This window comes from Astatotilapia calliptera, chromosome 14, assembly GCF_964374335.1.
Source record: "Astatotilapia calliptera chromosome 14, fAstCal68.1, whole genome shotgun sequence".
NCBI lineage: Eukaryota > Metazoa > Chordata > Actinopteri > Cichliformes > Cichlidae > Astatotilapia > Astatotilapia calliptera.
Window position 1 is genome coordinate 29,130,802 of NC_137435.1, and position 15,162 is coordinate 29,145,963.

The following is a 15,162-nucleotide window of genomic DNA, read 5'->3' on the forward strand; positions in this document are numbered from 1 at the left end:
GCAGGAAAGATTTCCTGTGTCGTTCAGTGGTGCTTTTCGGTAATCTCAGTCTCTCACTGAACGTGCTCCTGTGACTGACCAGCATGTCATGGAGTGGGTGGGAGGTGTTATCCAACATTGTCTTTATCTTGGACAGCATCCGCCTCTCCGACACCACCTTGAGGGTGTCCAGCTCCATCCCCACAACATTGCTGGCCTTACGGATCAGTTTATCGAGTCTGTTGGCATCTGCGACCCTCAGCCTGCTCCCCCAGCATGCAACAGCATAGAGGATCGCACTGGCCACAACAGACTCATAGAAAACTCATAGAAAATAGGAAGCAGAAGTAGAAGACTATAACGTCTCAGAGCACACGGTGTCTATTATTGTGTAGACATGTATAAATAAGAGCTTAATAAAGATGCTTAATTTCTTAAGAAATAAACAGGTGGAGTGATCTTTATCAAAAGTGGATGTTGCATCTGTGGCTAAACCACTGTACCCAAAAAAACTTTAAAAATCTACTGTGTGTGAGGCTGTGTAAGTAAAGCTTGCCCTTCACACCCGCGTGTAATAAACCATTTGTTGGGGGGTTGTGGATTTGGCACCTCAGCATTGTGAAAGTGGGGAAACATGTTTCTGGCTGTGCATAAGATTTCTGCTTACAAATTAGAATCTCAGTTCTAAATGAAATTCAGATGTTTTTTTAAGTATGGCTAATGTATTATTTGACTTCTAAGACACACACACACACACACACACACACACACACACACACAAGAACAACACAGAGAAGAAGAAGAGGGGGTCGTTTTACTACGCATCATAAAAACGCAATCATTCATAACATGGACAGTGAGAAGTAAAACTCGTCGTCTTACCACATGTTATATTCTGTAAACTTAAAATAATCCGCAGAAATTAGAGTTTAGTGTTTTAATTCATCTATTAAAAAACACGAGTCAACATTACTGAAGTGACGCTTTAACGATGCGTCTTATCATCGTGTTTATGATGATAAAACATGTTCTCTCGTTAGTAGATGTCTGCGCTGTCACTTGTCACGAAAATGTTCAGAGCCAGGGTTCCTCTTTAATTACCATTGATCGTTAATAGGGTCACAAAAGATTTGTCGCATTATCCCCATAAACAAAATGCTTTTATAGAAATCATTGTGATACAAATATTTAGATTCTTGATTCACAATGTGCACGAACTCAAAATCTTTAGAGGTTCATATTTACTGATACTGTCGTGACCTTCCTTCTGTGATTGGATTTTCACTTATTGTCGGCTTTACAGTCACATAAAATTCATTCCAATTTTTTGCCTTTGCTTCAATTAAGGTGTTTCTTTAAATCTACAGCAGCTCCCTTTTCAAAAGGTTTACTGACATAGTAAGGAAGTAGCTAGGGAACTCGGTAAGTATGAGCAACAACAGCTTAGGGACTGTTTCTACAATAAAGAGGAATTCATCATCATCTGCAGTTCATCAAAAAAAAAAAACAATTCAGCAGATCCTCAAAGTATGGATACAATCTGTTTTCAGCTGTAGAGGTACGCTTCACGTACTTATCAACATGCAGTTTAGAGGCTTGCATTAGAGTGCTTTGGTACTTGGACCTCTTTTATTTAGCACGGTTATACCGTTGTGTATTTAGCTATATAAATATGCTCAAGAGTCTATCGTATGTTTGTCATGCAATTAAAAATTCAAAAATATAATTTTTAAATCAGTAACTTTGCAAATTTAGCGCGGACCCTCACCCCTCCCTCCGGCTCCCACGGCCCCGCTGTCACCGTAAGACTCATACTCTTCCCCCCACGTATGCTGCTATTGATCGTTGTCAGTTGTCAGTAAACCTTTTGAAAAGGGAGCTGCTGTAGATTTAAAGAAACACCTTAATTGAAGCAAAGGCAAAAAATTGGAATGAATTTTATGTGACTGTAAAGCCGACAATAAGTGAAAATCCAAAAAACGCCTCCAATCCTAATGATCTCCCCCCGCCCCCGTCTCCCTCTCTGTGTGTGTGTGTGTGTGTGTGTGTGTGTGTGTGTGTGTGTGTGTGTGTCCTCACAGAAGGAAGGTCACGACAGGAGCTTTTTTCAATCAGTTTTTACAAGAAGTGTAGCTCATACAATGGTATAAATGTATTATTTGCGATACTTTATAAATATGAACCTCTAAAGATTTTGAGTTCGTGCACATTGTGAATCAAGAATCTAAATATTTGTATCACAATGATTTCTATAAAAGCATTTTGTTTATGGGGATAATGCGACAAATCTTTTGTGACCCTATTAACGATCAATGGTAATTAAAGAGGAACCCTGGCTCTGAACATTTTCGTGACAAGTGACAGCGCAGACATCTACTAACGAGAGAACATGTTTTATCATCATAAACACGATGATAAGACGCATCGTTAAAGCGTCACTTCAGTAATGTTGACTCGTGTTTTTTAATAGATGAATTAAAACACTAAACTCTAATTTCTGCGGATTATTTTAAGTTTACAGAATATAACATGTGGTAAGACGACGAGTTTTACTTCTCACTGTCCATGTTATGAATGATTGCGTTTTTATGATGCGTAGTAAAACGACCCCCTCTTCTTCTTCTCTGTGTTGTTCTTGTGTGTGTGTGTGTGTGTGTGTGTGTGTGTGTGTGTGTGTGTGTGTGTGTGTGTGTGTCTTAGAAGTCAAATAATACATTAGCCATACTTAAAAAAAACATCTGAATTTCATTTAGAACTGAGATTCTAAGTTGTAAGCAGAAATCTTATGCACAGCCAGAAACATGTTTCCCCACTTTCACAATGCTGAGGTGCCAAATCCACAACCCCTCAACAAATGGTTTATTACACGCGGGTGTGAAGGGCAAGCTTTACTTACACAGCCTCACACACAGTAGATTTTTAAAGTTTTTTTGGGTACAGTGGTTTAGCCACAGATGCAACATCCACTTTTGATAAAGATCACTCCACCTGTTTATTTCTTAAGAAATTAAGCATCTTTATTAAGCTCTTATTTATACATGTCTACACAATAATAGACACCGTGTGCTCTGAGACGTTATAGTCTTCTACTTCTGCTTCCTATTTTCTATGAGTTTTCTATGAGTCTGTTGTGGCCAGTGCGATCCTCTATGCTGTTGCATGCTGGGGGAGCAGGCTGAGGGTCGCAGATGCCAACAGACTCGATAAACTGATCCGTAAGGCCAGCAATGTTGTGGGGATGGAGCTGGACACCCTCAAGGTGGTGTCGGAGAGGCGGATGCTGTCCAAGATAAAGACAATGTTGGATAACACCTCCCACCCACTCCATGACATGCTGGTCAGTCACAGGAGCACGTTCAGTGAGAGACTGAGATTACCGAAAAGCACCACTGAACGACACAGGAAATCTTTCCTGCCTGTGGCCATCTCCCTGTACAACGCATCCACTTAACACACTGTTTGCTGCTACAGCTACACATGTTTCTTTTCCAGCTATTTATTTATGAGTGACTTATGTATGTATGTATGTATGTATGTATGTATATATATGTATATATTGTACTATTCTTAGTTAGTGTATTGTCTGTCTTGTCTTAATGTTGGTTTATAATGGAGCACTGTAACAAAAAATAATTTCCCCCAGGGATCAATAAAGTATTCTGATTCTGATTCTTCCATCGGTTTGCATTTTTAAACTCCCAACCTTTCAGTTTGTTATGAACGACTTATATTTCTAACATTTTGTGATGTAAAAGTGAACCATGTTTTTTTTTTTTTTTTTTTTTTTTTTGATGGAAGGACTTAAGACAGGAGTTATTTAAACAATTCTAAATGACAGTGTGATGGCCATAGTACTTTATGTGGGCCAAATGTGTTAAGGATAATGTTTATCAATGTAAAATTGCAAAGAACCTTTGAATAGATTATAACATTTTGTAAACAGTTACCTCAGAAGCTGTATTGGTAGATCTATGTATGTAAGGTAAAACTATCCACAGTACTTCCACTTAAGTAGCTAAACACATAAAGTCACCCTTACCAATAATACGCTGCTCCTTAAAAAAGTAGCACAAACAGACAACTGACTGAGCAATGATAAGTAGAGCTACCCGAGGCCGATACTCAAGCAGAAGAAAATTAAAAGTTGTTGTTTTTGTGGCTCGAAAAATTAAAGAATGTATGTTTAATAATTCAACAAGACCCACACCTTCAACACATGTACATCCAAATTTTGGAACAGGCTCAACATTGCTGTTGTTCAATAGTTTTTATCCGTTTGAAAAAGTCATTTTACGGCTTTAATGTTTCCAGCTGATAAGGAGAATGAGTGCGTTTCAAATGAGCGTCCGAAGGCTTTAAACATCTGCTTAGTCTGTAACGACAGTATCAAACTACAGAGCATTGTTTTTACTAAAATTCAACATTTTCAGATGAAAATTTGGCTACTTTTTTTTTTTACTGTAACACCCACCTCAACGCCGTTGTTAGGATACTCTTGGTGATCACATTTTTTCATATTTATGCTTCTGGCACTGAGGGTATCTAATACGCATGTTGTCGCTGTGTTTTGTACTACCAGCTGTGAGGGCTCTGCTTTTGCTTTGAGCAGTCTGTTTTTATTTTGTCTCGTGAGTGTGTGTTTTTCAAACGAGATCCTCGTCAGTTTGATTTTGTTACCACAAACTTTGTGTGAAGTTCACAACAGAGGTAAAGAGATTTAAACACCCCAGTTTAAGGAGGCAGGCAGGGGTTGGACCACCTGCACAGGACAGGTGAAGCGGAGAGTGTCCGGGGAGATGTGCAGCAGAAGCAGAGGGAACATTTTACTAGATGATAAATGGCAGATTTAGATGATTAAGGATTTGTTGACAAGATTAAAAGACACGTCCGTCAGAGTTCAACAACATTACAGTTTGATTAAATAAAACTTTTTTAAACTACACAAGGGTCATTTTCTCCTCTGATAGTAATCATATTAAACATGTCAAGAAAGAAAGAGTATAAAGAAAATAGTAAATGTGTGTCTAATTAAACTCTTCCTGTGAGCCTTACATCATCCTTTAATATGTTTGGTGTTACAAACTTGAAGAAGCACAGAAAAGATCATCAGACATTAATCTAATCAGTTTTCAGCCTTCATTCGTATTGAAAAGTTGAAATCTTCCCTGCTAGACCCAAGTGCAGCGTTTAACACCGTCGGCCATAACATTTTATTACAGCTATTATTAAATGGAGAGTGCTCTTCACACACTGAGGTTAATTATGAAGCTCCACAGGCTTCTGTGCAAAGACCAGTTCTGTTTACATTATACGTGCTTTAGAAGGCATAGCATAGCACAGGTCAGCTCAGCAACATCTCGACTTTGGCTTGTTTTTTCTGGTTAACGTAATTTAGAATTAAAGTTTAGTGTTCTTAGCATTTAGGATGGCCGTGGCGAGTAACTCAAGTGCTGTAAACATTTCATCAAAAGTTATCTGAGTTGGAAGGGTGGCTGTTAATAAGCCATTCTTAAGGAAGGAGAACAGAGAAAAATAAGGCTGAGGTGTGCCAAATTACACAAGAAATTGACTGGAAAAAGAAATCAGCTGTAATATGTCTTATGGAGTAATGAATCCAAATTTGAAATATGCATGGAAGAGGTCCGAAGAGAGATACAACAGTGAATGTCTATAGCCGTCTTTAACACAGCGTGGATACTCTACCGTGCTTTGAGGCTGGATTTCAGCCAGTGTTGTTGGAGCTCTTATCCAAATTAATCAAATTATGAATGTAGAAAAGTTCCACCAGATTTTGATCGACCATGTAATACCAAGTAATGTCTGATTGGCAGCAACTTTCAGTACGACAATGATCGCAAACATACTGCCATTGTAGTCAAAGTATGCCTGGATGAAACAACGCATCAGTCATGGATTGATCTCTCCAGGGTTCGAACCTCAAGATAATCGAAGCAGTGTGGGATCATCTTGACAGAAAACAAAACAAAAGGCATCCAGCATCCAAAGAAGAGTCTCGGATGTCTTTCAAGAAGCCTGCAGAACTAAGAAATTACAAGAAAGCTTACCTATTAGAGTTTAAGCTGCGTTGAAGAATGAAAGGCAGCTTTAACTGAACAAAAGGGTAAAAAAATCCCACATTGACGGCTAACTCAAGAGACAAAAAGCATTAGAACTCAAGTCATTACCGTACTTAAGGATAAATAAGTTAATTAATTACATTAATGCATAAGCAGAAAATAACCTACAGTAACTGCTTTGCGATATGGAAGTGCAAAAGACAACTGAAAGGGAGGATAGTTTCTATTAAGGGACAGAGGAACGATAAGAAACGATAAGAAATCAAGGAGTGTGGTGTAGATAAGTGAGGAAATCCGATCATTACTACAAATTTAGTTGAAATTTAAATATTTTAACTATGGTGTGTGAGGTGGGCCCCTGGGTGCCTCCTGTGAGGGCTGTCTGTTTTCCACATTCTGCAACGGTAAAATACGACTTAGAGGCGGATATTTGTTTTACCAAATGGACAATTGCTGTTGACAAAACTCGCCTCATGGTTGACTCTGAGAAAAAAACTCTTTCCCACAGAGGGGAATAAACTTATTCGAATATGAGCTTTTTTCCACTAAGGCTTATTTTATGGGGAGATGTACGAAATTATTTACCGGGTTACAAGCAATGATAATATCGGCTGTTGACTCCTCATTTTCATTTTCTGTCTATTGAGAAAACCCAGTGTAAAAGTAGCTAAAAGTAATGAAGAAAAAAACTTTGGTCTGACAAGGAGCAGGCTGCGCAAAACCTACCTTATAGATGTTTTAATAATAATAATATTGTTTTGGGGGGCGCGTTATAGGTTATAAGCATTGAGAAAAAACTGATATCTGATATCTCACTCCTCCTTGACCCGCGGTGTGTGTGTGTGTGTGTGTGTGTGTGTGTGTGTGTGTGTGTGTGTGTGTGTGTGTGTGTGTGTGTGTGTGTGTGTGTGTGTGTGTGAAACAAGATCGCCTGTCACGGCAATTATGGTTTGTTTTTTCAGTCCCTTGTAAAAGGGATTCTCAAAAGGAAAAGTAGTATTCAAAGAAAAGTATTCACTAAGGGATATTTATTCATTTTTACACATACGGGGTAGGCAGCCTGTAGGTTACAAGCGGATAGAAAGTTCTTCTTTTCATCACAAGCTATGGTGTAGCCTAAAAATGCAATTTGTTGCTAGGCAGATCATCTTAAAGGTTTTTTTTACTGCGTCTGTATTATAGGAAAATAAAATACTATTGAAATCTCTACAGGAAGTCACTCTTTATTCCCATTAAGAAATACAGAGAAAATCGTCATAATATTGAAACAGAATTCAGACTATGAGTTTGCGGAAAACTAGCTGCCGCTCTGTCTCTCTATACAGCACAAAATCAGCTGCTGCATCACCGCTGTGCTTCAGGAACCAAACCCCTCCCCTCATGTTTATGGAACATGACGCATCAGGTCTGAAAATGACTAGACAATTCCGGAGTATTTCCGGAAGTGTCATAAGGTCCGGATCGAGGCCTTCCTTAGTAAATATGCTGTATTTGAATATGGCATATTCAAAGCCTTCTTCTTTGGGAGAGCAGATCTCATCGGACACAGGAGAGCTGCTGGGCTGCAGAATGAAATCCATCTTGTGTGTCTGAGGCTTAGAAATTGTGAACTCCTCCTCTCTGCTTTTATTCTCCTCCCTCTAAAAACTTTTTTCTTTTTTTTTCCCAACAACAGATGGCGCGCTTCCGGAGGTTTACCCCCCCTCCCTTCTCAGGATGCAATTCGACACGCTTAGCGACAGATGGCGCGCTTCCGGGGTTCGCCCCCCCTTCTCCGGATGTCGGGGGGTTCCCGCCCCCCCCCCCTTCTCCGGATGCAATTCGTCACGGTCATTACTCGCTTCCGGGGGGGAGGGGGGAGGTCAAAAGGTCATGATTAGGGCCATCAATCACTTTGGATTAAATTTTGTCATAAACCGTATGGGAGTATCTCTCTATAAGTTATTCCAATGTTCATACATTTGGCAAAGATATGTTTTTTTCCAGATTTAATTTTGAGTACATGTCATTTTTGTTTTTGAATGCTGTGTTTCACTTTAATTTACACTAAAATAAGCCTTTTTCCAAATACCAAAAATTCACTCCTGACTGTTAATAACACCGTGCTTCCCGCTAGATGATAGGACCCACTCACCATGATGGGGTGAACTCCACATGGGCATCAAAAAATCCTGTCACCTCAGCAGTGGCTACCTTCCAACCCTCGATCCTGGCCCTGATCAATCCCTCTCTCTTTTGGTTCCTTACAATCTTCACCAGGCCGGGATAGCGTTTGTTCACATACTCCTCCAGTGGACCTTTCAGTTGCTCTACAGTTCAGAAAATGAAGATAACACATCAAACAAAACAAGTCAGAAATGCTTATAAAGACTGATCTTTAGTTGATCTTTGAATCTGCAGTTTAGCTTATAATCTGCACATCTATCCTTGAACAGTCTGCCAGCTGGAGTTTTCCAGTATTTGATCTGATGTCAGGACTAATAAAGCCTGAAAAGAATATATCACCATTGCAGCTAAGTTGGCGAGTTTAAGAAGAATCCCTACATGCTAAAGAAAGTGCTTGTATTTTTTTCTTAGCTTCTCTAACATCAGATCCATTGCAGCCCTCTTTACTGAAGAAAGGAGGAAAAAAAGAAAAATGCTGTTCCAGAGTCCCCTCTGGCAGCAACAATCAAAGCCTGACACATTATGCCTAGCTTGCATAATTATTTTCATGCAATCACAATAATTGGAATTCATGTCGATAAATATGAAAGGACAGCAGAGTGAGCTTAAGCAACCATTCCCAGTATGACAACTCTTTTGTCTCACTTCTCTCACTGGCAGCCTGCACTCCTTTATAAACCTCACATCAAGCCTTAGTATTGGTTGTGTGAAACAACATGATAAGAACACAAAGGGCAACCCACTAAGCACTAAATGGTAAATGGCCTGCATTTGTATAGCGCTTTTCTAGTCCCTAAGGACCCCAAAGCGCTTCACACTACATAATAAGTATTTGGTCAATAACAAAAATACAACTCAATACTTTGTAACATAACCTTTGTTGGCAATAACAGAGGTCAAACGTTTACTATAGGTCTTTACCAGGTTTGCACACACAGTAGCTGGTATTTTGGCCCATTCCTCCATGCAGATCTTCTCGAGAGCAGTGATGTTTTGGGGCTGTCGCCGAGCAACACGGACTTTCAACTCCCGCCACAGATTTTCTATGGGGTTGAGGTCTGGAGACTGGCTAGGCCACTCCAGGACTTTCAAATGCTTCTTACGGAGCCACTCCTTTGTTGCCCGGGTGGTGTGTTTTGGATCATTGTCATGTTGGAAGACCCAGCCTCGTTTCATCTTCAAAGTTCTCACTGATGGAAGGAGGTTTTGGCTCAAAATCTCACGATACATGGCCCCATTCATTCTGTCCTTAACACGGATCAGTCGTCCTGTCCCCTTGGCAGAAAAACAGCCCCATAGCATGATGTTTCCACCCCAATGCTTCACAGTAGGTATGGTGTTCTTGGGATGCAACTCAGTATTCTTCTTCCTCCAAACACAACGAGTTGAGTTTATACCAAAAAGTTCTACTTTGGTTTCATCTGACCACATGACATTCTCCCAATCCTCTGCTGTATCATCCATGTGCTCTCTGGCAAACTTCAGACGGGCCTGGACATGCACTGGCTTCAGCAGCGGAACACGTCTGGCACTGCGGGATTTGATTCCCTGCCGTTGTAGTGTGTTACTGATGGTGACCTTTGTTACTTTGGTCCCAGCTCTCTGCAGGTCATTCACCAGGTCCCCCCGTGTGGTTCTGGGATCTTTGCTCACCGTTCTCATGATCATTTTGACCCCACGGGATGAGATCTTGCGTGGAGCCCCAGATCGAGGGAGATTATCAGTGGTCTTGTATGTCTTCCATTTTCTGATGATTGCTCCCACAGTTGATTTTTGCACACCAAGCAAATACTTATTTTCCACCCTGATTTACGAATAAATTCTTTACAAATCCAACCATGTGAATTCATGGATTTTTTTTTCACATTCTGTCTCTCACAGTTGAAGTGTACCTCTGGTGCAAATTACTGACCTCTGTCATCATTTTAGGTGGGGGAACTTGCACAATCGGTGGTTGACTAAATACTTTTTTGCCCCACTGTACCTATGAAAATATACTCACTGTATATATATATAATCAAAGCATTTCTTTAGCAAAGTGCACATACTAGCCCTTTTTAAGTTCATTGACATATGTGCACTCAAACAGGCCCAATGAGATTGAGGGTTATACCCCAATTATTTGTGTTAGGTTTGTAAGCTTTTCCAAATGAATACAGAAAATCAGCAAAACCACCATAAAGAAAGCTTATTTAAATAAAGCTGATATTGGGAGAACAAAGCCCAAGGGGTGGAAAATGAGTAAAAAACCTGTGAAGCAGAGAATAACATGAGGGACTGTTGCAGAGCGCATGAGTGAAACAAGCTCACAGATGAGCTGACAAAGATTGGCAGAAATCACTTTAGAGCAGCCGGGTAATAAGGAACAGGTGAACATAGAGTGGAGCAGATAATTACGAGCAAAAACCCAAACAAATACTTTCAGACAATCCTAAAGCTCTTATTTAGTTGCATAGAGCCATGTGTGAACATTTTGTCTTTACATTTTGCTTCCAAGGAACCGAACTGTCTTTTAATTCTGTAATTTATTTCACGTTCTTCAGGCTTTCTGAAGCTCCTTCAAATTTTTCTTTGGACATCATTTTATCATAATTTTCAGTGCAGTCCTTTATTTGTTTGTTCCTATGAATCATTCACACATAATAAAGGCACCTAACTCAAGGGACAAATTCGTTACTGGCACATTACCAGCAGCTTGTCACAAATACACAATTTGTTTCCTGCACAAAAAATGACAACGATAACACACCAGCAAGGTGATTACCAAAGAGCTATTAGCCAAAAACTTGACATATGTCAAGAAACTAAACAAGTAGAGGACAAAAGAACTGGCAGCTTAAATAAAAACATCTACAGCAGACGAACAGAATTTGAAAGTTGTGTCCTTAAGAAATAACACAAAACTGACACACAACCTGAGAGATGCATCTGGCATCTTATGTTTGCAAGTTTCAGTAAACTGCTGCATCTATTTCCCATTTTCCTAGCAAAATACAAAGACATGATGGCTTATTAGCTCATCCTATCCTAAATAACCACTAATGTATGCCAACTATTGTCACTGCTACACTATCAAAAGCTGAAAACAAACATAAAAAACATACAAATTCATCACCACAACAACACAGTTGATAAATAAATAAATACAGAAGCACACATGCAAATAGAGAGATGACATAAAAGTTCTCACTCAGCTCCCTGCGGTGCTGTTTTAAGCTCCAACTCACTCTAAACAACACCAACGGGGGTCTACTGCTTCCTGAGCATCAACGACCGCGCCACCTTTTTAAGATAAGATAAGATAAGATAAGATAAGATAAGATAAGATAAGATAAGATAAGATAAGATAAGATAACCTTTATTAGTCCCACACGTGGGAAATTTGTTTTGTCACAGCAGGAAGAGGACAGTGCAAAGGTTATTCACTAGTTTCAGTTTTATAATAATATAAAACTTAATTATATAATTATATTCAGGTTACATGACACTTATTGTATAAGATAATTATTTCTGGGATGCTGAATGACAATTTGATGTGTATTTTGTTGCTTTCAGTAGAAATCCTGCTGATGACTCAGTGGATTTTAGATGGAAATTCTGTGTTTCACTCACTATAAACCATCTTCTAATCAGAGGGCGAAAAAGCCACTCTTCTTATTTGGTATTAGCTGAAGAAAATATTTAATCTATACTGACCGTCATCGCTGTTGTCGTCCACCAGGATGACCTCCTTGAGCAAGTGTGTGATTGACAGCTGAGTGGACTGAGCGCAGGATCACCGACAGAGCCTCGTTGACGAAGATGAAGATGAGGGAGATTTGGGGAAGGTCTCTTGAGTAGCTGACCTTTCTACATCTGTAGAAAGACACGACACAACACCTGTAAACTACTTGCATTAAGTAATACGAGGTGCCAGTGGAGCACTAGAGTGATGGTTTGGGAAAAGTAGTCTACAAAGTTATACAATTAAAAAGACAATCATGATTTTGTATTGATGAGCCCATTTACCATGATTTCTAACATTTCTGATCAATTGAATGTTGTATTAAATAACAAGGAATATGCCTTTCTTTTTAAAAAATGAGGACATTTCTCAGTGAACCTTAATTTTTGAGTGCTCGCATATTTAATTTTGAATTTGTAAAAAAGACTAAACTACCTCCATAGAGCTGCTGACGTCTTGTTCAATGGGGCTGAAAGGCAGAGCAAGTGCTGCTTCCTGTTCAACTATAATCACAAGGATTTATTTTCCACATTGGCCTTTTAACTGCATGTGCTGTTTCAGATAGAAACCCTATTTTAAACTTGTTTTGTTTAAACAGCTCTAATGAAGCGGAAAGCGGCAGGGTGAGGCTTTGGCTCTAAGTTTAGCACATGTGGGAAAGGAAGGGGCTTCTTTTATTGTCTCCTTTTCACGTCTTTTTTTCTTTTATCGATTATCTTATTTCCTCTGTGAAATAATAGCTAATTAGAAGTTATTCTATAACAAATCCAGTGTTTTCAATTCACGAGGTTGGAGAACACTTTTTTAGGGTTTTTGGCAGGAAACCATTAGAAAACAGAAGGCAACATTAACAAGATTAACCACGAAGAACTGGGACATTTGTCACCTTTTTTCTCCTTCTGATACAATATTGCAAAAGTCTTGAGGCATCCTCATTTCGTTATATTCTGCTGGGAAAATGGGAAATAGGCAGAGCAATTCACTGAAACGTGCAAACATAAATGGAAATACAGTACATAAGGCAAAAATGTACTTGAAAGTCAATATTTGGTATGGCCACCTTTACTATCGAACATAGCCTGGACTCTCTCTTTCCGGAACACACTGCTTTAATAAATGTTGAGGTCTGGGCTCTGGGGAGGCCAATCCATGACTGATCTAGGTATACGTTTATTGTATTCACCGTGTGTTTGGGATCATTGTCGTAATGAATAAAAATATGCCTTTTCCAACTAGATGCTTTTCAGCTGGGACTGCATGATTAATGAAAATCTTAATATCTGGTTCATATTTCCATCAGCTTTCTCAAGATTCCCAACACCACTGGCAGAGCCTTCATCGTGTTTTACAGATGGATGTAAACACCCTCTGTTGGAGTCATATCAACAATTATTTGAACCAAAAATGTCAAATATGAATTCATAATGCTGTAAGACCTGTTGCCACTGATATAGTCCAGTTCTCGTGTAATTTACCATACCTCAGCCTTTTCTCCCTGTTTCTCTTCACTAAAAATGGCTTCCTGACAGCCTTCCACTGAGACCGTTTCTGATGAGGCTTCAGCAAACAGCAGATGGATCCATTAAAGGGCCAGTGCATCTCTCAGGTACTTCAAGTCTTTGCTTTTCTTTATATTTTTCTACATCTTAAGGACATGATTTCCAGATACAGTTCATCTGCTGTACAGAGTTATTTAGTCCTGCTACTTTTCCGGTTTCCTCAATTTTTTTAAGGACTCACAGCACGCCAGATTTTTGGGAACCACCTAGTTGGTTCAAAATGTTATTTTTACCTATCAGATTTTGTTATCTTTTAGATTCTTAAAGTGCTATGCTGTGGTGTGCTGGGGGAGCAGCACAGCAAAGAAGGACTCATCCAGGCTGGAAAAACTGATCAGGAAGGCTAGCTCTGTGGTCGGCATGAAGCTGGACACCCTGGTGACAGTGGCAGAGAAAAGGACACTAAAGAAACTGATGGACATTATGGACAATGCCAGGCATCCTCTGCACACGGCCATTAACAACCAGAAGAGTCTGTTCAGTGACAGGTTGCTTCTCCCCAAGACAAGAACTAACAGACTTAAAAACTCCTTTGTCCCACACGCCATCAGACTGTTTAACTCCTCTCTGGAGGGGAGAGGGAGGGGAAACAGGAGGACAAAGGAGGGGGGAACAACTAAGCTGTAGTGCCTCTTCACCTCACTGTGCAATACCTTTTGTGCAATACTTTTGTAAATAGTCAACAGTGCAATAGACCTCAATACTCGATACTTTGGGAGCCATAAACATCATTAGACCAGTGCACATATTGGTAAATGGACTGGTTCTTATATAGCGCTTTTCTACTCTTCTGAGCACTCAAAGCGCTTTACACAACTTGTGCATTCACCCATTCACACCCATTCGCACAAGCACATTGTTCTAGGTGCTTTCTAAGTAACATTCACACACATTCATACTCCGATGGATGCATCGGAGAGCAATTTGGGGTTAATATCTTGCCCAAGGATATTTGGCATGCAGACTGGGGGAAGCCAGGAATCGAACCACCAATCTTCCGATCAGCAGATGACCTGCTCTACCGCCTGAGCTACAGCCACCCCCTTATTGTCTCTATTGTGCTCTGTCTTGGTTGTTGAGTTGACTAATGTGGAAATAAAATTTATCCAGCAGTAAACCTGAGTTTGCGGTGAGGGAAGCATCTTGTACAGTACAGCACTTTCCAGCAGGAACTTCGATAGAATGTAAAATAAAACATTTTGTGTATTTTAAAATGACATTCAGTGTGTTTTTGTTGTTGCTGCACTAATCAACCACTTACTACTAACTGCAATGGTAGTTTATTGGATTGGAAAGTGTGGCGATGCTCGCCACCTGGTCTCCCTTCTTGCTTGTTGGTGTGGGCAGGTCTCATTTGTAGGTGCTGAAGAGCTGCTGTGGCTCATTTCCATCAGTGGCACTGGCAATACCTGGGCTCATTCTGTCAGTGAGGTAGTTGAAAAACCCCAGTTGGGTAAAGCGTTTGGGGGTTTTTGTTAACAGACATGCTTATCTATTTAGTTGGTGTTATTTTTTTCAGCTAAATTTTTTAGTGCAATTAGCACTTTCAGCATCAATCCATAGCAATGTGTTGTATTTTTCACATTGTCTGTGTGTAAAATACATATGTAAGCATAGATTACACAAAGGATCCTGCACGCCAAGCTGGATACAAATA

The 15,162-nt window shown here is 39.8% G+C and overlaps 1 pseudogene across 1 annotated transcript in view; it reads right to left on the reverse strand.

Annotated features, from left to right (window-relative positions):
• LOC145419926 (polypeptide N-acetylgalactosaminyltransferase 17-like) overlaps nt 1–12,882 on the reverse strand; it is a 31,087-nt pseudogene extending 18,205 nt beyond the window's left edge. Inside the window, exons 1-3 of the transcript XR_013901187.1 lie at nt 12,833–12,882; nt 11,919–12,077; nt 8,191–8,365 (exon numbers count right to left, since the gene is read on the reverse strand). The product of XR_013901187.1 is annotated as a polypeptide N-acetylgalactosaminyltransferase 17-like (transcript). The remainder of the gene's footprint in view (nt 1–8,190; nt 8,366–11,918; nt 12,078–12,832) is intronic.
• Nucleotides 12,883–15,162: the final 2,280 nt, after the last annotated feature.